The sequence below is a fragment of the Pelophylax lessonae genome (genome assembly GCF_965119305.1).
Source record: "Pelophylax lessonae genome assembly, chromosome: 4".
In the NCBI taxonomy this organism is placed as follows: Eukaryota; Metazoa; Chordata; class Amphibia; order Anura; family Ranidae; genus Pelophylax; species Pelophylax lessonae.
Window position 1 is genome coordinate 412385249 of NC_138771.1, and position 27283 is coordinate 412412531.

Genomic DNA, 27283 nt, shown 5'->3' on the forward strand with positions numbered 1-27283 from the left:
CCTGTTGGAGTAAAGGGTTTACCACAACTGGGTACAATGGAGATGTGGCTGGGAAATCTGCTAAAGGTCAGAAATCTTTGAAGAGATTTCAAGTGGGGAGATGTAATGTTTGTGAAATCTTGGATGGAAAACACTATGGAAGATTTTATACTGAACTGAGTTCACAGCTTCGACACCTCATCAGTTCTGATCTTTTGTACTTTCTAGGTGCAATCCCAGAGCAATGCAGAAGGAAAAAGGCAGGGTCATCCGGGATGACAAGTTCCGTCATCTTCTGAACGACCCCGCGCACCCCCACCCAGAAGTCGCGTAACACAGGGCAACTCCAAAAAATATGGGCCATAGTCCCCTTCTCCCTTTGGCAGCGCCAACACCTGTCCGAGGACTCGGGGAAGACACGGTGGAGTCTAGAGGTGGTGTAGTACCAGTGAGATAAAATCTTGAAGTTCGACTCTTGAATGCTCGTGCAAATAGAGGACTTAAGAGCAAACCTCAGCATGTTGCGCCTTTGCGAGCCAGAAAAGACCCTCTGGAGTTCCTCTTCCCGTTTCAAAATCCCGGGCGGGACAAAGTCCACCGCCGGGAGGGAGAGGAGAGCATACAATTGGGATAGGGTATGAGGCATAGGGCCCTTGGCAGCCAGAAGGTGTTCAAAGGACGTCAGATCTCTGGTGAACCCAGAGGGGGGGGGGGGGGCAAGTGTTCAGAGAAAGTGGAGCAACTGAAGTGCCTGCCATCTGGACAACCGAAACTTGCCCGCCCGTGCGGTCAACTGGGAGAGAGTCGGCCAGGCCGAGGCCATCAGAAAGTGCGACACCTGAAAGGTCCCCTCCCGAAGAAGAACCCTGAATCTATCTCGCGAACACCCCGGAAGGAAGTTCGGGTTGCCCAAAAGTGGGAAAAGTGGGGAGTGAGCATCAGAAAGGGTCTTACTGGCAACGAGCGATGCACAGAGTCGTACCGTCGGCCCCACCGTGGGGTGCAGTTTTGCCACGGCAGGAAGGTCCTGGCTGAGAAGCGGTGCTCTGGGTAGATAAAACGAAAAGAAAGACATCTCCAAAGACACCCACTATTTCAACTCGGCATGCCGTGCCCAGTCAACCCACCTAGTCAACATGGCGGCTTGATAGTAGCGCCGAGGATCCGGTAATGCCAGGCCCCCGTAGGCTTTAGGCAAGACGAGTAGGCGCCGTGCCATCCGAGGTTTCTTCCCAGCCCAAACGAAAGAGGTAAATACAGAGTCAACCTTTTTGAGGAAGGCCGGAGGGATGAAGATCGGCAACATTTGGAAAAGGAAGAGAAACTTGGGCAGGATCGAAATCTTTAAGATGTTGCATCTACTGAACCAGGAGTGCAATCCCCGTGACCATTTGTCCAGTAGGGTGCGTACCTCCGCTAGAAGAGGAGGGAAGTTCAGCCGAAACAGATCCGCCGGGCTCAGAGTGAGCCATGTACCCAGGTATCTCAAGCCGTCAGTGGCCCACCGGAAGGCGAAATTATGAGCCAGGAGATCCCGAAGCTCTGCCGACAGACATAATCTCCGACTTTGAAAAATTGATTTTAAGATGCGATAATTTGCCAAACACTTCAAACTCCTTCAACAGGCAGCTGATTGAGCACTGATGAGCACTGACTGGCAGCACTATGGGCACTGAGTGTGGGCACTGATGGTGCTGCCCATCAGTGCTCATCAGTGCCACCCGTCAGTGTCCATCAGTGCCATCCGCCAGTGCCCATCAGTGCTGCCTATCAGTGCCCATCAGTGCCGCCCGTCAGTGCCGCCTCTCAGTGCCCAGCAGTGCCACCTCTCAGTGCCACCTCTCAGTGCCCAGCAGTGCCACCTCTCAGTGTCCAGCAGTGCCGCCTATCAGTGCTCATCAGTGCCGCCTATCAGTGCTCATCAGTGCTTCCTATCAGTGCCGCCTATCAGTGCTCATCAGTGCGGCATATTAGTACCTCCTCATCAGTGCCCATAAGTGCCACCTCATCAGTGCCCATAAGTGCCACCTCATCAGTGCCTATCAGTGCAGCCTATCAGTGCCCATCAGTGCCGCCTCATCAGCGCACATCAGTGAAGGAGAAAAATGTATTTATTTTCAAAATTTACTCGCAGAAAATAAGAAAAACTTTTTTTTTTTTCAAAATTTTCTGTCTTTTTTCTTTTTTTTTGTAAAAAATAAAAAACCCGGAGATGATTAAATACCACCAAAAAAAAGCTCTATTTGTGTGAAAAAATGATAAAAATTTCATATGGGTACAGTGTAGCATGACCGCGCAATTGTCAGTCAAAGTGTGAGAGCGCTGAAAGCTAAAAATTGGTCTGGATGGGAAGGGTGTTTAAGTGCACAGAAGGCAAGTGGTTAAAGGAGTTATCATTTTGAGTTATACTGAATATGTTGGAGTTTTCTTTGTTCCTGCATATTAGGTAAAATTAGTAAGGATAGGAAGGATAGAATAAAGATCAAAGAGAACAGAATGTTCCCAGAATTTTTTGTAGTACTCTATTGGAAAACCTCTTGTCCTAATGCTTTGGTGATTGTTTTTGTAAACTCTTCCACTGTAACTGGACCTTACAGCATCTTATGTCTTTTATGTGTCAATTTACAGTAGGAACGCTAGAAAAGGCAAGGTACTGTATGTGGGGATACTTTCTAATTTACTTGAAGAATAATCTGGTGTGTAAGAGCCACTGATATTATATAGAGATTCAAAATATATGTGGAAGGTATCAGATATTTTGTGTGTGAGAGGCATGAATTTCCAGTGGGTGATGGAAATGTGTGGGATAAAGGTGGAGGTCCTCTGTTTTTAACAGCATTTGTAGAAACCTGCCACATTTGTTACCAAATTCATAGAACATATGTTGGCTTTTCCTAAGAAGAGTTCCTTAACCTTCCTAGCGGTATTCCCGAGTGTGGCTAGGGGGTTAATATAGAGTACCAAAATATGTGCTCGGCAGATGCTGACACCTGTCTTCTGGTTCCCTTCCCTGCGAGCTTTGCGACGCAGGGGGATGGAACCAGCGGCAGTAAATAAAATAAATTACATGATACAAACTTTTTTTCCTAACTGATTACACTGTATCATGCCATTTCCCCTCAGGATTTCACCTGGTGACTTTTCCAGTTCTTTGTGCCTGGAAAATTTAGAACGACCATGGCATCCAAAAAGCGCTTTTAGACAAACTGGAAAACAGCAACAGCGAAACTGAATTACTTGAAGAACTGAGAGATAGCGATTCGTGGGAAAGTGATGACAGTGAAGATTCTGCGACTGAGCTCATCAATGTGCGGACTTGGTGCTCTATTGACTGCGGTACAGATCAGGCAGCACCCCCAAGATTCCCATTTACAGGAGCACCTGGTATGAAAGTTGATGTTGACCATGACAACGCCTTGGCATACCTCCAATTATTTTTGACCAATGAGGTTAATGAAAAAATTGTTACCGAGACCAACTGGTACAAAGACCAACAATGCGCTATGCATTGGAGGTTTTCAAGATGCAGAAAGTGGCAACCAGTGACCAAAGATGACCTTTGGAAATGTCTGGGCCTAATAATTCTTCAGGGAGTGGTGGGGAAACCCCTGCAGAAGTGGTATTGGACAAACAATACATTTCTTGCCACTCCATTCTTTGGTACGGTCATGTCAGAATACAGATTTTCCCTCATAATGAAATATCTGCATTTTGAAAATAATGAAGAATTTGATAAAACTACTCATCCTGCACCAAAACTAAAAAAAATTGGGAAGTATATCAAATGATTCTTCAGAATTTCCAACGGAGCTATGTGCCAGAAAGAGACATTAGCATAGATGAAAGTCTAATGGCTCAGTTGGGTGCAATACATTGCATCAAAGAGGGCACGATTTGGTGTAAAATCCTACATGCTGTGCGAATTGTCAACTGGCTACATTTGAAATTCAGCGATATACACTGGAAAAGGAGCAAAATTTTATGAAAAATAGAGTAATTACAGAATGGCAACATCAGCTGTTCTTTTACTAATTGAGCCATTGCTAAATCAGGGCTATTGTGTAACAACGAACAACTTTTATACATCTCTTGAACTTTATGAGGTTCTACTGCACAACAAAACTGATGCCTATGGAACCGTAAGGGTTAACTGGCATGACATGCCGCCTATGTCTGGCAAAAAGAAGCTCAAGACAGGAGAAATGGTTGCCTGGCAGAAAGGCAAAATGATGGAAGGATAAGAAAAATGTGTGCCTAATGAGTACAGTGCACACCACCTCCACTGTTATAGTATGCATGAAAGGTGGGAAAGAAGTAATGAAGCCACAAGTAGAGATAGACTACAACAACACCATGGGAGGTGTCGACAGAGCCGACCAAGCAATGACATTCTACCCAGCTATGAGGAAGCAGCAAAATAAATACTATAAGAAGATCTTCAGACATCTTCTTGAGCAATTCTTGTGGAATGCCTACATTCTGCGCAAAAAAAAGAGTGACAAGCCTTTGATTCATGCGGACTTTATTTGGAAAGTTGGCGAACAAATCGTTATGAGTACCCAAACACCATCAATGACTGTGAACAGATCTGGACGTCATGCTGTTGGCGTTGTCAACCCGGAACGCCTGACTGGTCGTCACTTCATGGACTAAATCCCACCAACTGAGAAAAAGTCAGCACCTACAAGGATGTGCGTGGTTTGTTGCTCAAAGAGAGATGACAGTGGAAGGAAAATAAGAAAGGAAACCAGATTATATTGTCCCGATTGTGACGTCGGACTTTGTGCAGTCCCATGTTTCAAAATATTTCATACCCGAGATGTTTACTAAACCTTTATTACAGTGACTAGTAATATCACACCCCTTGTTTGTACATATTTCAGTGCTTTTGGTTTGATTATATTATTGAATAAAATGTGTTATTATTATATTATAATTTATGATTTCGTGTTTCAAACTTTATCATACTTGGGATGTCTACTAGATTCTTGTTTGGACAGATTTAAGTGTGTTATTCCTAAGAATTACAGGCCTAAAATATAAAACAAAAGATTTTCATGCAAAACAATGTACAGCTTTTAGCACAAAAATTCTGACATAATCAGACTGCCAGGGAGGTTAAGGGAGTTCCATGCCCGGATAAGTTTAGCCTCTGTTCCCCTAAGAAGTTATGTTTGTATATTGATTTCAGTTAGGCAATAACTGCTAATAAATTATGTAATTTATGGGTCCTGTCTCTCTTAGGGTTAGAATTTGTCTCAAAATAAATGTGTAAGTGGATAATACACACCTCTGGGTCTTGTAAGAGACTTTTTTGAGGCCCCATTGTTTGTGAGTAGAGATTGGGTATATGAATCTGTATGGTTTTTGGGGCATGACCCGAGTATGTAATCTTCCCAATCGAAGATGTTGTCACTTAAGGCAAATCAGTGTGATGAATTAGGAAGCTGTCAATCTGAGTGTATACTTTATGTACTGCCCGACAGTATGTAAAGTCGTTTGGGGAGGTATGTTGTAGACTCCAAATATCACAGAGTTGAAAGGTGAACAGAAGACTGTTTCGCATTCTCAAGGTTATGTATGGGAGGTGTAAAGCCTGCCTGGATGTATTCAACATTGATGCCATCTGAGAAAGATAGTAATGGTTAGGAAGTAAGCATGTGCCTAGGATAGTCAAGAAAAAAAATTGACCTTAACATGTAGCAACCTACCTTCTTCTCCATCCCACACCTCTGACATCTGTCATGCAACACATTTTGATAAGAGAATACTCATGCCCCTTGGTTTGACATCTGCTTAGGCTCAATGATTTGATGTTGCATACAGCTTGCTCTTTCAGTGTGAGTGTTTTCCTTCTTGAAATGTGTCTCTTGGAGGAAAGCAATAAGACATTGCATTCTGTGACAATAGGAGAGACAAACTTAACATTTGACATTGTGAGGAAGGGAATCTTAAAAATATTGGGAGGACAGTAGGGGCAGGGATATAGAAATGGGAACAGCAGAGGGTAATCTGGGGAGGGAGGGAGGGAGGGAGGGAGGGAGGAAGGGTAAGAGTAGTTAGGAAGTTAGGTAATTTGGGGTGAGGTACAAGCCGTTAAATAATAACCACCCAGTGGAAAACTGAAACAGGTGCATCAGAGGCATAACTAAAACCTTCAGGGCCCCGATGCAAGGAACCATGAAGGCCCCCTCTGACTTCTGATCCCGGGGCCCTTTCCAATGATCCTGGGGTTCTTTTCTCTCATCCTGGAGCCCTTGATTATGGTCCTGCAGAACCCCTTCCTGACATCTTGGGTAGGGTTGCCACCTTTTTTTCAAGCCAAACCCAAAGACTTTAGCAGCGCACAGCAAATTATTTTTTGTAGTATACACTATACATACATTTTGGGATTAATTACCAATTCTAAATGTATATATTTAATCACAAAAGTCCCCCTTTACATCAGAGTCCACATAGTTCCATTTTAAATCTGAATACACAAAGTTTTACTTTTACATTTGAACTTGCAGATTTCCCTTCCACTGTAAGGGGGGACTGTGCAAACTCTAATATAAGGAAAAACTCTGGGGACTTTGATTTAAGGAAAATCAGTGAGAACTCTGATGTAAGGGGGAACACTGCAGACTATGATAAAGGGGGATCCCTGATAACTGGAGCCCCCACTTACATAATTGTTCCCAGCATTCCCCTTTAATCAGGATTCCTAACTTAAGAGTCTGCAGAACAGACGTGCCACTCGATCAGACCACCTATTGTTCTGTATAAGGAGGCGGATGTAAACAGGCATGTGTCCATTTACACCTGCCTGCATCCGACAGTGGGTTGTGTCCGTGTCAGCTCTGCTCAGGTGCAGCTAACACGGACCTGTTATCCGCCTGCTCAGCGGAGATCAACAGAGTAGATCCCCCACTAAGCAGGTGGATCAGCTTGGCAGAGTTCACCTATGTGAAAGGCCCCCAAGTGTGAACTCGATGTAAGGGGTGCCCTCGGAATCCTGATGTAAGGGGGTCTCTGCTCACCAAAGCCCAAACTTACATCAGAGTCCCCCTTTACATTACAGTCCACATAGCTCTCCCTTACATTAGTGTGCCTAGAGGCTGGCGAGTTAAGAGAAGAGGGGAGGGGAGGGAAACTTCACCATGGATGGGGTTTTGTGCTCTGGAGTTTCGCCACTGTGGTCAGCAAGCAAGGCCTACTAGCCTATGGTATACATACCCATAGGCTGGCAGAGAATGCTGGAGCTTGTAGTGCACAACACCAGGGAAACCCCAGCGGGCTGCTGTGTTGGTAGAGGAGCTCTGGAGGTGACAACACACTCTATCTTCAGTGCCCTCAATGACTGACTCACCTGTGAGCTGCTTTGTTTTCAATCACTGAGATGTTTGATTAGAAAGGAAGAGAAGGTTTTTGGATCTTAATGAAATCCTGTAGTAATTTCTGCCACCATCCCTGGAGAAATGTTTGTGATTTTTGATGCCTCAGGTCAGGTTTGGGACTTTATGGGCAGGAGTAAGTAGATTTTGTATAGTTGGTAAAAAACAATTTATTGAAGAAATAATAAATATATGTACAAACATTTGAAGGTGAATGGGTGAAGGCCCATTGAGTGAGGGTGATAGAAAAGAGTTGAAGGTGAGTTTACAGGTGAATATTGGGGACATTGGTTTTTTAAAGACATTCCTGCTCTGCTGTTCCTTGTGTCAACGACAGGAACTAATTCAGAGGGGTTGTCCTATCGGTTATCCGCCGCGTTTCGGCCGTATCTGGCCTTTTTCAAGGATGTATCACCAATTCTATGGGTGACAAGATATAGTATAAATGATACATCTGTGGCATAACTTCATATAAGAATTTATGCAATATATATAAATATATTTTACATACATGTTTAGTGTCCACTTCATATGATTGTACCTTCCCAGTATTTTCCAGATGCTACAGGAACTTGTGCTGTTGTAAGGTGGAAATTAATGAATTAGTAGTTAACGAGGACATTTGTGCTGATTATGAGTAAGTGTGTGGTAATTAATATTTACTTTGCTGGACTTAGCAATTTGGTCCAGAGGTCCGATGTGGTTCTTTAGCTTTAGCAGGAAATTTTGAAAATCTGTAAGGTAGTTGTACATATAATGTAACATTCAAAGATGCCTGTTTGTTAATATAAAGAGTAACAAACGTTTTGAAGTGTTTAGGCATAGATGAGGTGACTATTTAGAAAAAGCGGCAAGGATAAGCCGCTGTCTGTTTGGTGAGAGATTGGTAAGAATCTCTTCCAAAAATGTAGTTTGTTCAGGTTACAGGGTAAGGTAGGATCCAACAGCGTGAGAACTCCGGCGTGTCTTCTCCCTTGGTTGGAGAGAGACTGAATGCCTAGGAGCGTTCCCCAGCCTTATAAAGGCATTCGCGCATGCGCAGATCCGCGCTGCGTGACGCCGTGTGACGTTGTCCGTGACTCGGCCACGCCGGTGCGCATGCGTCATTGACTATGCGCATCCCTGGGGCCGTGCGGACGTGCCACGTAGGCCGCCGACACAGGTAAAGAGGCAGAGTAATCCCGAGGCCCGGAGTAATCCCTAGTTGCCCCGATCTTTGGACAGAATCGGGGCTTTCTGTGCCGGGAGCTTCTGAAGTGGTGCCCTCAATGACTGACCCACCTGTGAGCTGCTTTGTTTTCAATCACTGAGATGTTTGATTAGAAAGGAACGCTGTCCTGGAGAGCTGTGGATCCCCTGTGGAGGGTTGCAGCATACATGCTACAAACTGACATTTCCTCCACTATCTACCGGCCGGCTGTTGGACTTTGCGAGGCACAAATTTGCTGGGGATTGAAATGTGTGCGGGCCACAGGCACATGCAGGAGGAGGGGGGCAGGAGGAGAAGATCCTGCTCTCTCTATCTGTTTCCTCTCCTGTCCATGTGGGGGGGGGGGCTGTCAGTGCGGGGTCTGAGCAGTGTGACAGAGAGTGTAATAGACATCCTCTGCTCTTAGCTGCAGCCAGCAACCCTGGAGCCACATCCCAGGTATTTGGGCCCCTCAACAGTGGCAGAACTCAAGGGCCCGCTCTCAAGTGTGACTGCTGCGACCCTGGTAGTTCTGCCACTGAGGTGCATCCGAGCTACTACCTACTGTGTAATGCCTGGTCAGCATCAAGAACACAGCACTCAGCCTGAGAAGTCTCTGCAAACCTCAATGTGCAATCCGTGCAAAAAATGGAGAAAGGCTGGTGCCAAAGAAGTCGGATAAAACATAGTTTTTTTAATCCAGGTAAACAACAGTCAAAAAAGCCAATGCGTTTTTCAGCCTTCAGGCCTTATTCATTCCACGTTTTCCCAGGGGCAAATGTGGAAACTCCTACAGAAAACAATTCCTTAGTGCCACGTCCTAATTATATAGTAATTCTACAGAATTTGAAGACATGGACTTTTCAAACTGAAAAATTGGGCGTGCAAAATTATTCAGCCCCTTTACTTTCAGTTCAGCAAACTCTCTCCAGAAGTTCAGTGAGGATCTCTGAATGATCCAATGTTGACCTAAATGACTAATGATGATAAATAGAATCCACCTGCATGTAATCAAGTCTCCGTATAAATGCACCTGCACTGTGATAGTCTCAAAGGTCCGTTTTAAGCGCAGAGAGCATCATGAAGAACAAGGAACATACCAGGCAGGTCCGAGATACTGTTGTGGAGAAGTTTAAAGCTGGATTTGGATACAAAAAGATTTCCCAAGCTTTAAACATCCCAAGGAGCACTGTGCAAGTGATAATATTGAAATGGAAGGAGAATCAGACCACTGCAAATCTACGAAGACCTGGTCGTCCCTCAAAACTTTCAACTCATACAAGGAGAAGACTGATCAGAGATGCAGCCAAGAGGCCCATGATCACTCTGGATGAACTGCAGAGATCTACAGCTGAGGTGGGAGTCGTATACTGCACAAATCTGGCCTTTATGGAAGAGTGGCAAGAAGAAAGCCATTTCTTAAAGATATCCATAAAAGGTGTCATTTAAAGTTTGCCACAAGCCACCTGGGAGACACACCAAACATGTGGAAGAAGGTGCTCTGGTCAGATGAAACCAAAATCAAACTTTTTGGCAACAATGCAAAACTTTATGTTTGGCATAAAAGCAACACACCATCCCCACTGTCAAACATGGTGGTGGCAGCATCATGGTTTGGGCCTGCTTTTCTTCAGCAGGGACAGGGAAGATGGTTAAAATTGATGGGAAGATGGATGGAGCCAACTACAGGACCATTCTGGAAGAAAACCTGATGGAGTCTGCAAAAGACCTGAGACTGGGATGGAGATTTGTCCTCCAACAAGACAATGATCCAAAACATAAAGCAAAATCTACAATGGAATGGTTCACAAATAAACATATCCAGGTGTTAGAATGGCCAAGTCAAAGTCCAGACCTGAATCCAATTGAGAATCTGTGGAGAGAACTCAAAACTGCTGTTCACAAACGCTCTCCATCCAACCTCTCTGAGCTTGAGCTGTTTTGCAAGGAGGAATGGGCAAAAATGTCAGTCTCTCGATGTGCAAAACTGATAGAGACATACCCCAAGCGACTTACAGGTGGTGCTACAAAGTATTAACTTAAGGGAGCTGAATAATTTTGCACGCCCAATTTTTCCATTTTTTATTTGTTAAAAAAGTTTGAAATATCCAATAAATTCTGTTCCCCTTCATGATTGTGTCCCACTTGTTGTTGATTCTTCACAAAAAATTACAGTTTTATATCTTTATGTTTGAAGCCTGAAATGTGGCAAAAGGTCGCAAAGTTCAAGGGGGCCGAATAATTTCGCAAGGCACTGTACATGTGTAAGCTGCGGGGGGGGGGGGGGTATGGTGTAACAAGGCGCCCCAGTATCATCTACAGTCCTAACTCTATAAATTGTGGGAGCCTTCATAGTAGAGCACATACTGTATATAATAATAGCTAGCTTGAGGGCAGGTATGCCTGGAGGGAGCCCACTCCTCCATAAAGGCACAGGAGCGCACTGGACACCCAGCAGATAGCACAATGGCAGCCAAGGTGTCCCAGAAGAGTTGAAGTTCTTATAGCTACAAGGAGTGGGCTAACTCAATATTGAACCCTACAGACTAAGACTTGGATGCCAATAAAGTTCACTTCTCCTTAATATACTATTTCCTTTAGTGTCCATTGCTCCCCTGTGAGGAGTGGGCTGCCTTCAGGCATACTTGCCCTCAATCTATCCTTTATGATATGTGTGCTCCTATTATGGAGGCTATCAAAATTTATAGAGTTAGAACTGCAGATAATACTGGGGTGCCTTGTCACGGCCTCTGCTGCTTACCTATTTATTTGCAAATGTGTGCAAACTAAACCCCTGTTTTTAACGTAAACTGTTAGTTCAATTCGATTTGTTGCAGGCTACCTGGTAAGCTCAGCTGGGAATTTTTCTTTGTTGTTTTTTGACATTGATAATGCACACTGTTATTGTGGAGGGGCCACCCCCATGAATTAAGTATCCTTAATATTGATGAAATAACATAACATAATATTATGACTGGGGGGTTGCTACCATCATTTCACTTTCAGCTCGACATGCTTAGCGGCGAACTGCTTCTTGGGTGCAGGAAAAAAAATGCTAAAAGAATAGCGATATTACATACAAAGAGAGGGTATAATCAGCAGCAAAATTGTCTCTGGATAGGTGTGGGAGCCCAAAGGGGTCTGGCGGATGTGGACCTTTAACATATATATATATATATATATATATATATATATATATATATATATATACACCTTAAATGGTAATATTGTAGATGTGATCATTAAAGAAAGCCAGATGGATTAGCCATTTAATCATTTAATTCTGATCCCTCAACTATATCAGATTTGCCGACTCAAAAGCGCACACTCGCAGGCCACTTCAGGGGATAAAAACCTACATTGTAGTATAGGTATCATGAAAAAACAAAAAGGATCTTTCACTGCATTTACGAAACTACATACTGATGTCCAATACAAGATTAAGAGATGACCCCTACAGAGATATTAATGGCCAACTGAGATGTGTCAAATTATTTGTACTTGAGACTCTAATGTTCAACTGCATCAGTTTAGGGTGGGAAGTATCAGGCTTGGTTATTCAGAAAAAAACAAAAACAAATATCTCTAAAGTATATTGAAGAAAGTTTACTCCAACCTAAAATTTGCTTGCACGTTTATCTCTGCCTAGGTGGTCCCAGTTGAGGGCGTCCCTATGGTGGCTATTTGAGCCCCTTTCTGGGGCTTGAGGTGCCCCTTCTTGAGCATTTACAGTAGCTATGTAGAAGCAACTCACCTATAATTTATTGCCCGTATAGAAGGAAAAAACTAGTGAACTTTGAATCAATAAGGCAACAGTAAATAAAAGCTAATAAGTAAATGGTGCAAGCAAAAGGCAGTTAATTTAACCATTCAGACACTGCTGACATAAGGTCGATGATACATAAAATACTATTGCCTTTTATAAGGTCATTTAATCTCACTTGCATCTATGGTCAGCTTGTCGATCCTGCCTCCCCCCACCTGAATCACTGAACCTCGTTTGAGGACATAGGAAACAACAATAAATACAGATAAGTACAGTAAATCAGATATGTGGAAAGAGTGTCATTCCAACCCAATCTTTTCTCTTATTACACAAGACCCACACTTTTTTAAAATGGATCTCCCTCTGATGCAGATGTCTACCTTTGTGATTAGGCTAAGAGCCCTTCCTGAAAAATGTCTGTATTGATTCTGGAAATCAAGAAGAAAAGTGATCTTGATTTCCATCTCTAATCATGTTTGTATAGTGGATTATAATTTCAAACCTTTTCAAATATCACTTAACATGAATAATACCGAACAGGCCACAGGAGTAAAGGTGACCTCCTTGTAGTTCATAATAAAGGTCCGATCCTAAAGTGTTTATAAAGGTTTAGACTTTTTTTTTTTTTTTTTTTAATAACAAATGTTAAACTTATCTGCTCTTTGCAATGGTTTTGCACAGAGCAGCCCCAATGCACATCTCTGGAATGGGATCGTGCTCAGGTAAATAATATAAGGGGGAGCTGAGGGGAAGTTGCACACTAAAGATTTTTTTACCTTCATTTTTTTACAACCACTTTAAGGCTGACTAGTTATTTATAGCTGGCTGTAATCCATCTGAACTTTTCACATGTATTCAAGAGTAGTGAAAATAGTTTGCAGACATCTTCACAGGTTTGGTCATTTTGGGTTGTCTTCTCAAAACAGGTGTCTAGTATAGGAGCTGTGATATTTAGGAGAGAGTCTAGGTGGTAGTGACCCTGAGCTAGGGATGTTAGGCTGGCCCAATAGCAAATCTAGCCAACTTGGGACTTTAACGGCATCCATGTCTAGCAACGAGAGAGAGAGAGAGAGAGAGATCCTAAAGCTGTAAGGGTGTCTGTTGTAAAAAGACGCTTTCTCCTTTCTTCAACCAAAGGCAAAAGGGATGTCCTCATTTGTAGGATACGCATCCATTCTTAGCTGATCTAAAAGGGGATGTTAAGCCCTTCAATTTTATAAGGTAGTTTGGGCTAAGTCTAGAAAGAACCAGATGTTAGCAATATCAAAGTCAAATTGACCTTTCAGCCATGGAGTAGATACATAGAAATACTCTGTGTACCCTATGAATCTCCATATGGTCAGTAGGTCAGTGCTGCCTGCTAATTCTAGAGCCTCTATGCTTCCATCCAGTTGCCCTACTTCTTGATGCACCTCCGATATATCTTTGTGTAGGGCACTTTTATTGTGGGCAGTAAAAAGGTCCAAGTCCACTTTAATCTCCTGCCTACTGGGCACCTAAACCCCCTCCTGCCCAGGCCAATTCTCAGCTTTCAGCGCTGTCGCACTTTGAATGTAAATTGCGCGGTCATGCAACACTGTACCCAAATGAAATTTTTATCATTATTTTCAAGCAAATAGAGCTTTTTTTTTGGTGGTATTTAATCACTACTGGGATTTTTATATTTTCCTGAACAAACAAAAAAAGGCCAAACAGTTTGGGGAAAAAAAAGGCAAAAATAATTTTTATAATTTGTTATAAAATTTTGCAAACAGGTAATTTTTCTCCTTCATTGATGTGCGCTGATGAGGTGGCACTGATGAGCTCTGATAAGCACTGATAGGCTGCACTGATGGGCACTGATAGGGTACACTGATGCACACTGATAGGTGACACTGATGGGCACTGATAAGGTGGCACTGATGGGCATTGATAAGGTGGCACTGATGGGTGGCACTGATGGGCGGCACTGGTATGTGGCACTGAAGGGCAATAATAGGCAGCACTCATGAGCACTAACAAGTGGCACTGATAGGTGGCACTGATGGATGGCACTGATGGGCACTGATTGGCACTGGTAGGTGACACTTATGGGCAGCACTGATTGGCTCTAATAGGTGGCACTAGTGGGCACTGGTAGGTTATGCTGGTGGGCACTGATAGATGGTGCTGGTGAACACTGGTGGGCATTGGTAGGTGGCACTGGTGGGCACAGATGCCCCTCTCCTCTTCGGGACCGCCGGCTGCTGTTTACACCTCATGATCAGCTGTCATTGGCTGACAGCTGATCACGTAAGAAGGGGCGGGGACTCGCTGATCAGAGTGAGCCGCGCATACCCCGCAGACAGCTCATGCACAGGAGGACGCCCTCCCGGCAATTAAGGTCCGTGCTGTATCCGTCTTTCGGTTAAACTCCGCCATTTTTTTTTAATACGCATAACATATGAATGGGAACGACTTTCAGTGCAGCCTATACACATGTGTGTGGGGTGGCCGCAGTGGAGTTTTAAAAAGGGTCCTGTGCGTTTTTGTGTCTGGTTTAGGTGCAATTTCAGGTAAAAATTCTGAATCGCACCTAAACTGGTGAATAGAAACAAACCAGACTGCCGCACTGAAACTGCGGCCGCATATATGTGAACCCAGCCTTCCCTTGAATTGCTATCCACACTACCCATAAATTTACTATTTAATGTTACTGTGCAGTCAATGGAGCCCCAGTAGTTATAAAAAAGTGTGCAGCTTATAAAACTTTTGCTTAGTTGAGGTGCCATACCTGTAGTCATTCGCTGCTCGGACCACGCTACATTGGGAGCCATTCATAGGAGACGCATCATAGAGATTATTGGTGGAACATGGATAAACTTGTTTAAAATTATATACTCATATGGGTATTGATATGTGAAGGTACACAGGACCAGAGGGATTCTATTTAGGAGATTTCTATGATGTACATTCCGTATACTCTCTTGATTATCTCAAGACGCTTCTTTAATCCGTCCCTCTTTATTGACTGATGGGATCTTTTCCTGTCCTTTGAAGCAATGTGATCATCAGGCAGGCAGATGGGCATTGGTAAATCTGAGACAATAGTATGCCATGACATTTTGAACATAACTCCTCTGAAAAAGCCCTTTGGGTGAAACACATTGGAATTTTCCATTTGCATACAGCAACTATTGTAAGGTACTTCAACATCTCCTAATTTAGACTAACATTGAATGGTGCTGTGGTTTTATTCCCTGTATGGATGCTGTCTTGAATTTATCAAAGACCTATATAGTTATGTGGAGATTTATGGGGGTTGATGTCCCAATGTTTGCATATCATTATATTTGATATGTGATTGATTTTATGTACGATTGGGGATATTGTGTCCCTTTGTTTTTTAGATTAACATGTAAAAAAAAGTCTATTTCTTTTTTAATGTATCTGGAATTATGATCAATTTATTTGAGAGATCATCCAACCTAAAAATCCAATTTTTTATCTATTTTATTGGTTTATCCAGGGCTAATTGTGCCATACCTTTAGGCAATGCATGGCATCCCCACATCCTGTCAGAAAAACAACCATGGTGAGCAATCCTTAGTTCTGTTTAGAAGTTTGGACACACCCTACTTTGAGCGCTTGCCCAGGGCATCACAGAAATTGGCACTCTTCCTCATTCAAAACCCATGCATACACAGTGACCTCTCCCCCTGTAGCTGCAGTGACTTAGCTAAAAGTTTGGTTTGAGACAGTCTGTACTACTCAAGCAAAAAGCCAACTATGGGTGAGGTTTGGATTTAGGTCAACTATGACGTGAGCTAATGTGACCATTCACATTTATAGCGACCAATTACCAACAACGCACTTGCTGGTCTCTGAACTAGTGTCAGGTGGCTTAGAAGGGCTAATCAGAGTTTTCATATGCCAGGCCCCTCCCCAATAAAACTCAGGGTTCCTGCAGCGTTTGTCCAGTGTGTGTTATATAGTCATATAGCAGATCTTGGAGAGATCACAGAGTGTTTCGAAGGAGAGCTGTACCTGGTCAAGATTGAGTTAGAGATGTAAAATTTCTGGTCATTTTAAAGCTATGGGGGGGAAAAAACATTTTTTCCCTGTTTTCTTTTTGGGGGGGGGGGATTAAAAAAAAAATAAGTGTGGAGAAGTTTTACAAATTGAAAGTAATTTTGTTACACTGGGAATGTGAAATACAGTGTGCATAAAAGTGTTATGCTTGAAAGAAAGGTACAGCTTTTTAAAAAAACAAACTAAACTTGCTTTTTAAAATTGTATTTTTTATTGCAAATAGAAAAACAAGGACTGTGTATGTTAAGAATTTTCAACTAGGGTGGCAGGAAGATGGTGCCGTGAGGAGGCTCGCTGAGGAGCTCCGTGCTCTCTACAACGGCGTCCGCCCGTAATTAGCGGTTGCCCGGCAGATCCCTCCCCGGAAACCTTGCGAGACCAGCGGCTCACCTAGGAGCTCACACACCGCCTCTTTGCGCGGGGACATCTGAAGCCGGACGGCGTGCAGCTCCGTAAGCGGGGAGACGAGGGGCGGTTGAGAGACACCATTGGAGTCACGAGGTTACCCCCGCGCCAGAGCGGATCTGGGCTCCGAGACTAAAGCGGCGAGCGGAGGTGTAGGGAGCCTCACAGAGGATCGAGAATCTCCTAGCCTCCAGCCTGCCGACGGAGCCCACAGCTATAGAGGAATGAATGGTGGTGGATTTCCCTCAGAGGTATAAGTTGAGGAGGACACCTAAACAGGGCTCGTGACCAGCTCATGCAAGCTGGAGTAGTGCCCGGCGCAAGGAGCCAAGGCCTGACGGTCCGGTGCGTGGATATCTCCACATATTTCCTCCGGGGGTCTCGGAGTGGAAGGGTGGAAGAACGCACTAGTATGGCGCCAAAGCGACCGGCTGCAAATACCGAGGTGGCGGCAAAAAAGGACGCTAAATGCACAGGTAACAGCAAGGAAATCCAAGAGCAACCTATAGGTGGCAAAAGGGACGAGACATCCACAGTTTGTGATGAATGGCCGATAGCACAGTCTCCATCACCTCAAGCCTTGCAAACGCAACCAGAGAGCTGGAAGGAGATCCTAGCCATGATGCCTACTAAGAAGGACTCTACGGAAATAGCTGCAAACATAGTAAGTTCTTTAACTACTGAAATAAATTCTTTAAAGGGACAGATTAACAAATTGGATGGCAGGATTGTGGTGGTGGAGAATGGACAAAGTCAGTTAGAGGAGAGAGTGGAACATATTGAGTCTGTCCAAAAATCAATGGCTAATAAATTAATCATGCTACAGTTACAACAGGATGACGGGGAGAACAGACAACGGCGGAATAACATACGACTCAGGGGTCTCTCAGAAGACATCCCAAGTGCGGAATTAAGGGGCAAGCTCGGTGAAATATTCAATGACCTACTGGAACGACCCCTCACAGAGGCCATTGAAATAGACAGAGTCCATAGAGTGAGAGCTCCCCGTAGTGTGGGGGCGGATTTCCCCCGGGACGTACTAGCAAGGATCCATTTTTTTGCTCAAAAAGATCAAATTATGCTGAAAGCGTGGGATAGGGGCCCCTTTGATTATGAAGGGTCAAAGATCAGGATCCTGCCAGACCTCTCTAAGAAGACACTAAGAATGCGTGCAGTGGTCAATCCTTTGCTTGAAGAAATTCGGAAAGCGGGGGCTATTTACCATTGGGGACACCCATTCCACATAAGGATAAAGAAGGGGGACTCTATGTTTATTTTGAGATGGCCTGATCAGTTGCAAGGACTTTTTTCCTTTTTAAAAATACAACCAATTGAGGTAGCAGATTGGCTAGACGTATTAACAGCATAGAATAGCTCCCGAGGAAAATAAGCAGTAGGAGGGAGAGGGTGGAGATGCAGAAGGGCTGAAGTAGGGATGTGTTGAAAAACAGCGGGGTATATAACTCAAGTTGTTGGGTAGATAGGTGTTAGATATCTGATAATTGTAATGTCCGTAATTACGGGGAGGGGGATATGCGGGGCTATACATACTAGGGGTTGGGGTTAAGGGATGGAGGGGGGGTGACATAAGAAGGGTTGGGAATTAATAAATGAATGGGTGTTGTGATATATGACAATGTGGTGAGTCGAGATATAATGTATTATTAAGCGCTGCATGATACCATCCAGAACCCCCCAAATCCAAACCCACCCGATACAGAGGAGCGAGAAGGGCGGACGCCCAGGGACGCACGGACCCTCGGAGGTCCGTGGTTAGGATTTTTGTCCCTTGTTTTTTTTTTTTTTGATTTTTTTTTTTTTTTTGTCTTGTTTTTTTTGTATTTTGTTTTTTTTTTTTTGTGTGTTGAGTTGTTTGTAAAGGGAGAAAGAAGTCCTTCTCACGGCGCGCATCTTGATTGCCCGCCCAAATAGGACGTGTCTTGGTACGCAAGGTCAAAATTAGGCCAAAGAAAGTCAAACACACTGACACACCAGTAGTGGGGGGAGCGGAAGGTGGAGGGGAGCGGGGTAGGGGGGGTTACCCCCCTTTTTTTTTTTTGTTTGTTTTTTTTTTTTTCTCTCTCTTCCCTCTCTCCTTCTCCCCTCTCCCGCCCTAGTCCCCTCTGTGCTATATGGTAGAGTATTAGTGGGAGGGGAGTCATGGGATTCTTGCCTGTCGAGTAAGACAGGAATATAAGACAGGGAAGGACCAGGTAAGCAGGTGGAGGTATGCAAGGTACTAAAATTACGTCCCTAAATGTCAGGGGGCTGTCGACCCCCGAAAAAAGAACACGATTGCTGCTGGACATGAGACGCAGTCGAACACAGATCGCATTTATTCAAGAAACATACTTTAAATATGAAAAAATCCCGAGACTACACAATAAGAACTTCCCGTGGGCATACCATGCCCCATCCCCAATAGCAAAGTCTAAGGGAGTTAGCATTATTATAGCAAAAGAGGTTGCTTGGACCCATATCGACACACGCTCAGATCCACAGGGAAGATATTTAATGTTAAAAGGCAAGATTGGGAATAAAATGATCACTTTGGTAAATACATACTTCCCTAACAGTAGCCAGCTGGCATTTTTACTACTTTTTACACCAATAATCCTTGAATTCCAAGAAGGCTCGCTAATTATGGGTGGGGATTTCAATTACGCGGCTGAGCCTATGTTGGATACGTCAATGGGAACGTCACATCTACCATACGCTCGGTTGAAAAAACTAAGTAGGGAGTTGTCCCTGCTTGGGTTAATTGATCCTTGGAGAATCATGCATCCAGAGGTGAAAGACTATACTTATTTCTCCCCAATACATAATAGGTATTCTAGGATTGATCGGATTCTGATCCCACAGTTAGAGCTCTCCAGAGTAGTGGCGTCTCAGATTGGATCTTTCTCCATGTCGGATCACTCGCCTATCCATATCATAATAAATTTTGAAGCAGGCCCGAAAAGGCCACCGACATGGAGATTGAACGAACTCTTAGTACAATCAGTGGACACAAAGATGGAGATTCAGGCAGAATTAGAAAGGTATTTCCAAGAAAACACGAGTGAGCAAGCGACGCCATCGAGCATATGGGAGGCACACAAGTGTGTCATCAGAGGGGTGATGATACGGTTGGGTTCCAAACGTAAATGCGAAAAAGAGAGAGAGATTGCTGAGTTGCTGACTCAGATAGAGACTTTGAGTTTAGTGCATAAAAAAACAGTGGCGAAGGTACAACTGGCGCCCTTAACGAAGGCCAGGGAAAAACTCAATGAATTGCTATATGAGAAAGTTATGAGATCTTTAGTGGCACAAAAAAGACATTTCTATGAATATTCAGACAAACCCGGGGCGATGTTGGCCCGAGCCTTAAGGGGACCGCAGAAACGAACGGTAATCAACCATATACGTGCAAAGGGGGGACAAAAAATATCTGGAATAGCAGAAATTGCAGAGGAATTCAGTAGATTTTATCAAGGACTATATGACATTGCCTCCTCGGAGCCAGCCAGAGGGGGAGAGGCTGGCCTCGATGAGGCGATCACTTATATAAAAAATTCGGACATGCGGGCATTGGACCCGGACCAGGCGAGCGGAATGGAGGAGAGGATCTCAGAGGAAGAGCTTAAGTTGGCCCTCTCGCAAACAAAACCACACAAAGCCCCCGGCCCAGACGGCTTCTCTTTTCTATATTATAAGCAATTTTTTGATATCCTAAAAGCTCCTCTATTAGCGCATTTGAATTATATTGGGGAGGGAGGAAGCATGCCAATAGATTCACTAAGGGCATACATCACCCTTATCCACAAAGAAGGGAAGGATGCTACGATATGTGGAAGCTACCGCCCAATTTCCTTGCTGAACTTGGATACCAAGTTATTCGCAAGGATGATTGCGAATCGGCTTCTTCCATACATACCGAGCCTAATCCATTATGATCAGGTGGGGTTTGTCCCAACAAGAGAGGCGAGGGACAATACTACCCGAGCAGTGGACCTAGTATACAATGCGCAACGATGGAAAGTGCCAATGATGCTGTTGGCCATAGACGCCAAGAAGGCTTTTGACAGGGTGGCCTGGAATTTTATCAGGGCCACCCTGACTCATATTGGCCTAGGAGAAAGAATGCTGACTTACATCGTGGCATTGTATTCTAGGCCCTCGGCGGCAGTTAGGGTAAATGGGTGGAATTCTTACTTCTTTCAGATTAAAAATGGTACTCGCCAGGGATGCCCTCTGTCCCCATTGATCTTTATTCTTGCGCTAGAGCCCCTGTTATGGAATATACGTCAAAATCCGGAAATAGCGGGACCTAATGTGGCAAAGGGGCAACACAAGGTGGCAGCGTATGCAGATGATCTGCTATTTTTTGTGACAGAGCCCGAAAAAACGCTCCCACAAATTTTAGACGCTATCAGTAAATATGGGGAGGTATCATTCTTTAAAATAAACATATCTAAATCATCGGCACTAAACGTCTCCATACCTGCAGGAAAATATAAGAATTTGCGGCAAAGTTTCCCTTTCCAGTGGAATAATCAATCAATAGAATACTTAGGAATACATATTACTTCAAATCCTTTGGATTTGTTTGAGGTAAATTTCTCTCCCCTTCTGAAGACACTGAGGACTGATGTACAGAAATGGCAGACATTGGTATTGTCATGGTTCGGTCGTTGTAGTGCTTTAAAAATGAATGTGTTGCCCCGACTTTTGTATGTGATACAAGCTGTACCAATTACAATACCAATGGCTTTTTTTGTGCAGGTTAAAGGATTATTTCGAAATTTTATCTGGGCTAAAAAATCTCCCCGTATAGGGATGCAGATCTTAACCCTCCCGAAGGCAAAGGGAGGAGTAGGATTGCCTGACTTGTTACGGTACTATAGGGCAGCCCATCTTATGAGGGTGTATGATTGGCACTGTAACCAATCACACAAACAGTGGGCACACATGGAAAGGGAGATAATGAATTCCCCTACACCATTGGCTCCATGGACCCCCATACTGAAAACAGATAAAATACTTTCCCACCCGACAATAGGGGCAACGCTACATATAGCAACAAAACTACAAAATCATCAAGTAGTAGCACCTCCGATTTCACCCTTGACGCCTTTGGTAGGAAATTCTTCCTTTATCCCTGGGAATACCAATGGGAAAATTATAGAGCTAGCCAAGGCGGGCAGAGCACGTCTGAGGGACGTATGGACTCAAAAAGATCCACCAACTACTGAAGAGATAATGACATGGCCCGAAGGGAAGTTGGACATTTTTAGTGCATTTCAAATCAGACACTATTGTAAACAGTTGCAAAATGGGGGGTATATCCCAAGGTCATTAACACCATTCGAGTCGCTATGTGAGGGTGGGGAGCGAATTCCGCACGTACTATCTTACATGTACTCGCTGTTAGGGGGTACACAGGACTTACATCGCCCGAGTTTTGTGCAGAAATGGGAGAAAGATCTTGCTGTCTCTTTTAAGCAACAACAAGTAAACAAAATCCTGAGACTCGCGCATAAAGCATCAATTGCCAGCAGATATCAGGAGATTAGTTATAAAGTACTAACCAGATGGTATAGGGTGCCGAGGATCCTTCACAAAATGGATCGAAAACATTCGGACAATTGCTGGCGTTGTGAAGAAGCGGGTGGGACTTTGATACACATATTTTGGTCATGCCCAGCAATTGGGGAGTTCTGGAACGAGGTGGCTCGAATAATAGAGAAATTAACAACAATTAAGGTAAGAGAAGGTCCGGCATTGTGCCTGTTACATTGTACGAGTAATTCTATTAAAAGATATAGAAATTCTATTTTGATACACTTATTGAACGCAGCGAAGGCTTGTATACCAGCTATGTGGGGACAGACACAGAGTCCAACAGTACGCTTGTGGCTCTCCAAAATAAGGGAGATTCAGAGGATGGAATCATTAACAGCAGCACGGTTAAGCATGGAAGAGCGACATAGGGTACGATGGCAACCTTGGACGCAGTTCACATGCTCAGAGGAATACTTACAGGCAGTAGGTTAGGGGGGGGGGGGGTGCGGGGGGAGGGGGGGGGTGGACTGGAGAGGGTGGGTGAGAGGCTAAGAGAAAAAGGAATTTTTTTTTTTCCCTTTCTTCCTCTCGCCCGCGATCCTCTGCCTTGTTTTCTCTATACCTGGTGTGACAGTGGAGGAGGTAGCTCTGGGTGGTTTGACAATTAGGCGGGTTATCTGGAATTTATGTTGTGTATGTCTTGTCTGGGATTGGGATTCTCCTCCCCCCATCCCCTTATATATTTTTTTTTTCATCTCTCCCGCTCTTCCCCCGTCAAGGACGGGGGAGAGGAAGGGGGAGGACTTTTTTCCTTGTTCCGAGAAAGAATGATTTCTTTTTCGGCGCCTTTCTTTTTTTTTTTTTTTTTTCTCCTCTCTCTTGTAGTAGTTCACGGATGTGTTTGGATTTATGCGGGCTGGTGACACGGGGGGTTAATTAATCTGTTTTGCTGTGGGGCCTCAAGAATTGTGTGGAATGTTCACGGTACATGACATGGGGGGAGGTGGGAAGGGTTCCACCTCCCCTCCTCTTATGTTTTTTTTTTTTTCTTACATTATGGTTTTATTCACTGTGTGGGAGAGTACAAACCTCCTTCTGCCTGTCGGGCCGAAGGTCAAAGTGCACAAACGGAATTGAATAAGGTATTTGATCTCTTTTTTTTTTTTTTTTTCTCCTCACAGGTTGCCCTCTGTCCGACGGACAGAAGGCCAGAGTGCACTAAGGGAATTTTATGGTGTACATCCTCCAAAGGAGGGGGATTTTTTTTATTTATTTATTTTTTTTTTCCTTCTTCTCTCTTTTTTTCAAGGTGCCCTCTGCCTGTCGGCAGAAGGACAGAGTGCAATAAGGAAATTACATGGTGTGCATCCCCAAAAAGGGTTTTTTTTTTTTTTTTTTCTCTCTTCTGTGTCTTGCACAATTCCTGAGGGGATGGGGGGAGGTTGGGTGAAGTGTATATGTAAATGTCATCAATGTAATGTAGATATGTATATAATATGTAATGTATTTGAAAAACAATAAAATGTTGAGTAAAAAAAAAAAAAAAAAAGAATTTTCAACTATAAATGAGAACAGATAACCACCCCCCTTTCCTTCATAATAATTTAAACGTTTCCTACCAACAGCATTTTCAGTTATTGACAATGCTGATCCAGAAGCATATATTGCTCTTACAAGAGCTTGATTAATTTTCTCCTGATTTTCAGGTGTAATTTTATCTATAAATTCGGGTATTGTGTATTTTTGGGAGGCGGTGACTTGTAACACTTCCTTACTTGAAGATGCTGCTGGAGAGGAAGCCCTTTGTGATGATACAGAAGCAGCAGAAAGAGTGTTCCTGGAATGAGAATTAATGAGGGAAAAGCTACTTGCACTTTCATTATGGTCCCTAACATTTCATTCCATAATATATTTTTTAATGTTTTTAGGGCACCTCTGGCATGCAAGGATGTGTTTTTTCATCCTTGTAGCATTTGGGAAAGAATATTTATTCTCATAATATTTGCAAATTGAAGCTTTTCTCTCTGCAGAAATTGCACTGTTGAAATGTTTCCAAACTCTAGACTTTGGTCTCATCATTTTACTGAGGAGGAAAAAAACAATTCACTGACCAGACTATAGATAAACACTATGTTGTAATGGTGGAGAACATTAATAGGAATCATTTAAAGGTTATACAGATAAACTAATTTGTCTGACAAATTTTCCCTTTTACCTGTCAATTAAGGCCTGAGAGGACAGAAACTATCATCTACTCTATCATAACAATCACCCAACTGTAGGAGGTACATATTGGAGCCCATAAGCAAACCAAATGGAGAAGACTTTCCTCTGCAGTGCCCCCTAGTGGCAGAAATGCATATTTCTCTTGCTTGAGAATTGCACTGAAAAATACGGTTTTATTTGAACTTTATTCCAGGATTTGCTTGACTTCAACTTGCAATAATTTAAGACTTTACATAAAGTCACAGAAATGTTACATTTATGTCTTCATGTTATATACTTAGAATACCATGTCATAGATATGGTAATTGTAAGCACCAAAAATATCATTTTTAAAGAGCATATTCTACAATTTTTTTCTCATTTTTTTTCTGTAAAATTGTAATTTTTCTGGGCCTTCACATCTCTGGGCTAGGAGTAGATAGGAAGCTAGGGCTTTCCTTACACCTCCTGTCCCAATTCCCATGGAGTTAAATACAGGATATGACAAGGCACAGAGTGGCTTGGGTGCCTGGGAGAAATCCTGGCTATGAGACACTGTAGCAGGTGCAGAACTGAAAGCTGGGCAGCAGGCAAACTGGCAGCTAAGAGGTGCAGGATTTTGCATGCAGCAGGCAAAAATCAGCAACAATCGAGCAGCAGAAGTACAGAATCAAGAACCAGAAGCAGAGTCAGGGCCAGACCAAGTTAAGTATCTGGTGGCAGAGAAGGTCCCTGAACAGCAGGCAGGAGACCAGGTCACAAACTGAAGTCATCAACAGGGGTTCAGGAGCAAACAGAGTCAGAAAAGCCAGTCAGAACAGAGAAGCAAGCATGGGATCTGGTCACAGGTAATAGAAGCTGACAACCCGTAAGTGATCTTCTGGACTCCTGCACCAAAACATCCATGTTCACATGCAAGCATGTACAGTTCTAACTCAAGATGTATGAACTGTGCTATAAATTTTGTCATCAGTTCAAAAGATGGATTATTCATATAACAGAAACAAAAATGGAACTGAATTTGGCATCTTGCTTATGACATATTATTATTATTATTTTACAGGATTTACATAGCGCCAACAGTTTGCGCAGCATATAAATCTAAATCTATATAAAAGATACAAAAACTCACTGATGAGACCTGCTAAATGCAGTAAAAGCCCTAATTCCTACTAACTAGAAATTCTCAGATACCCTGACAATCAATTACTGGTTGACAAAGGTAAACATAATATACAATATGGAAGAAACCCTGGCTATGCAAAAAGAATCCAATAATTGATTCTATAAGACATGGAGAGTTTGGTATCTGTTTATCATATCTGACGAGTATAAGGACTTACAGGCTGATTCTTTACCCTTAAGGCTTTATGCACCAAATAATATCTACACATTATTCATTTTAAGCACTTGAAAAATCACCTTGTCTCCTGATGGTGTGGATTAAACCCTTTATGTGCTACTCCTATTTATCCATAGATCTTTTATGTTAAATCTGTTAAAAACTATCATTATGATGTGAAACAGTCCATATGAACATGACAACGGTTAGGTAATTTATATTCCCCTTATTATTCATTCCTCATCCCAGTCTTGGATATTTCCTTAACTCCCCTTTATTCTCACCAACCACTTTACCTAACTTTATATATTTATAGTATTGGGATTTTATGCCTAAATATGATGTATTCAGAATATAAACTATGTTAAAATCACTACTTGTAATGTATACTTAACTTATGTATACTAGACTCGTAAACATTGTTACTCTGCTTGGTATTCATAACTAGGGATGATCAAACGGTTCGGGTCGACCATCGGTTCGGCCCGAACATTGGGTGTTCGAGGTTCGGCCGAATTTAGAACTTTTTGCCCAAAAAGTTTGGAATTCGGCAACCAGAACCGCCCAAAATGCAATGCTTCAGGAAATGGGCTTTAAAAGCCCGTGATTGGACCAGAACCATTAGCAAAAGCCAATTGAGGGGGCAGGAGAATGCTAGGAATGTGATTGGAGTGACTAGGTGGTCCCTAGACCAATCATTAATGAATACGCCCCCCAGTATATAAGATCGCCCCCGCCATATTCCTAGCATTGTTATACTGGACATGGAAGAGAGTGGAAGCAGTTCTGTTAATTTTACTTTAAAAGTGTCATTTAGCATTTATTAGTGTGAGGAAAGGGATATCTAGTGTAGTTAGAGTGCTCCTTTACACTTAAGTTAGCTTCAAAAATGTAGTTTCTGTAGGGAAAGTGTTAAGTGTAAGGGGACCGTAGTGTAGTGTAGGGTTAACTGGCAGTGACTGCTATGGCAGGGTGACAAAACCCTTCCATAGCAGGGTGACTGCTATAGAGAAATTATCATTTCTCTGAATTGCTTCGGCACACCCATATGGCTTCTCACCAGCCAAGCATTTTTTATGCTGCAGGGGCTGCCACTGCCAGTGCTTTTTTGAGGACATGTTTGATGTCAGACATGACATCTGAACATGTGTATAGGGGGTATATATATACACATATATGTCTGTATATATACCCCTAGACATATATAGGTGTGATAGTAGCAGAAATAAATGCTTGCGCTAATGAAATCATTTACAGTAATATATTTCTGCTACTATCACACCTATATATAGCTAGGTGTCTATATAGATATAATTATGTGTGTATATATACCACTATACACAAGTTCAGATGTTTTGCCTGCCTCAAAAGAACCCAAAAAAATGCCAAAAAAACGCTAGCATCAAAAAAAAAAATGCCCAGGTGCG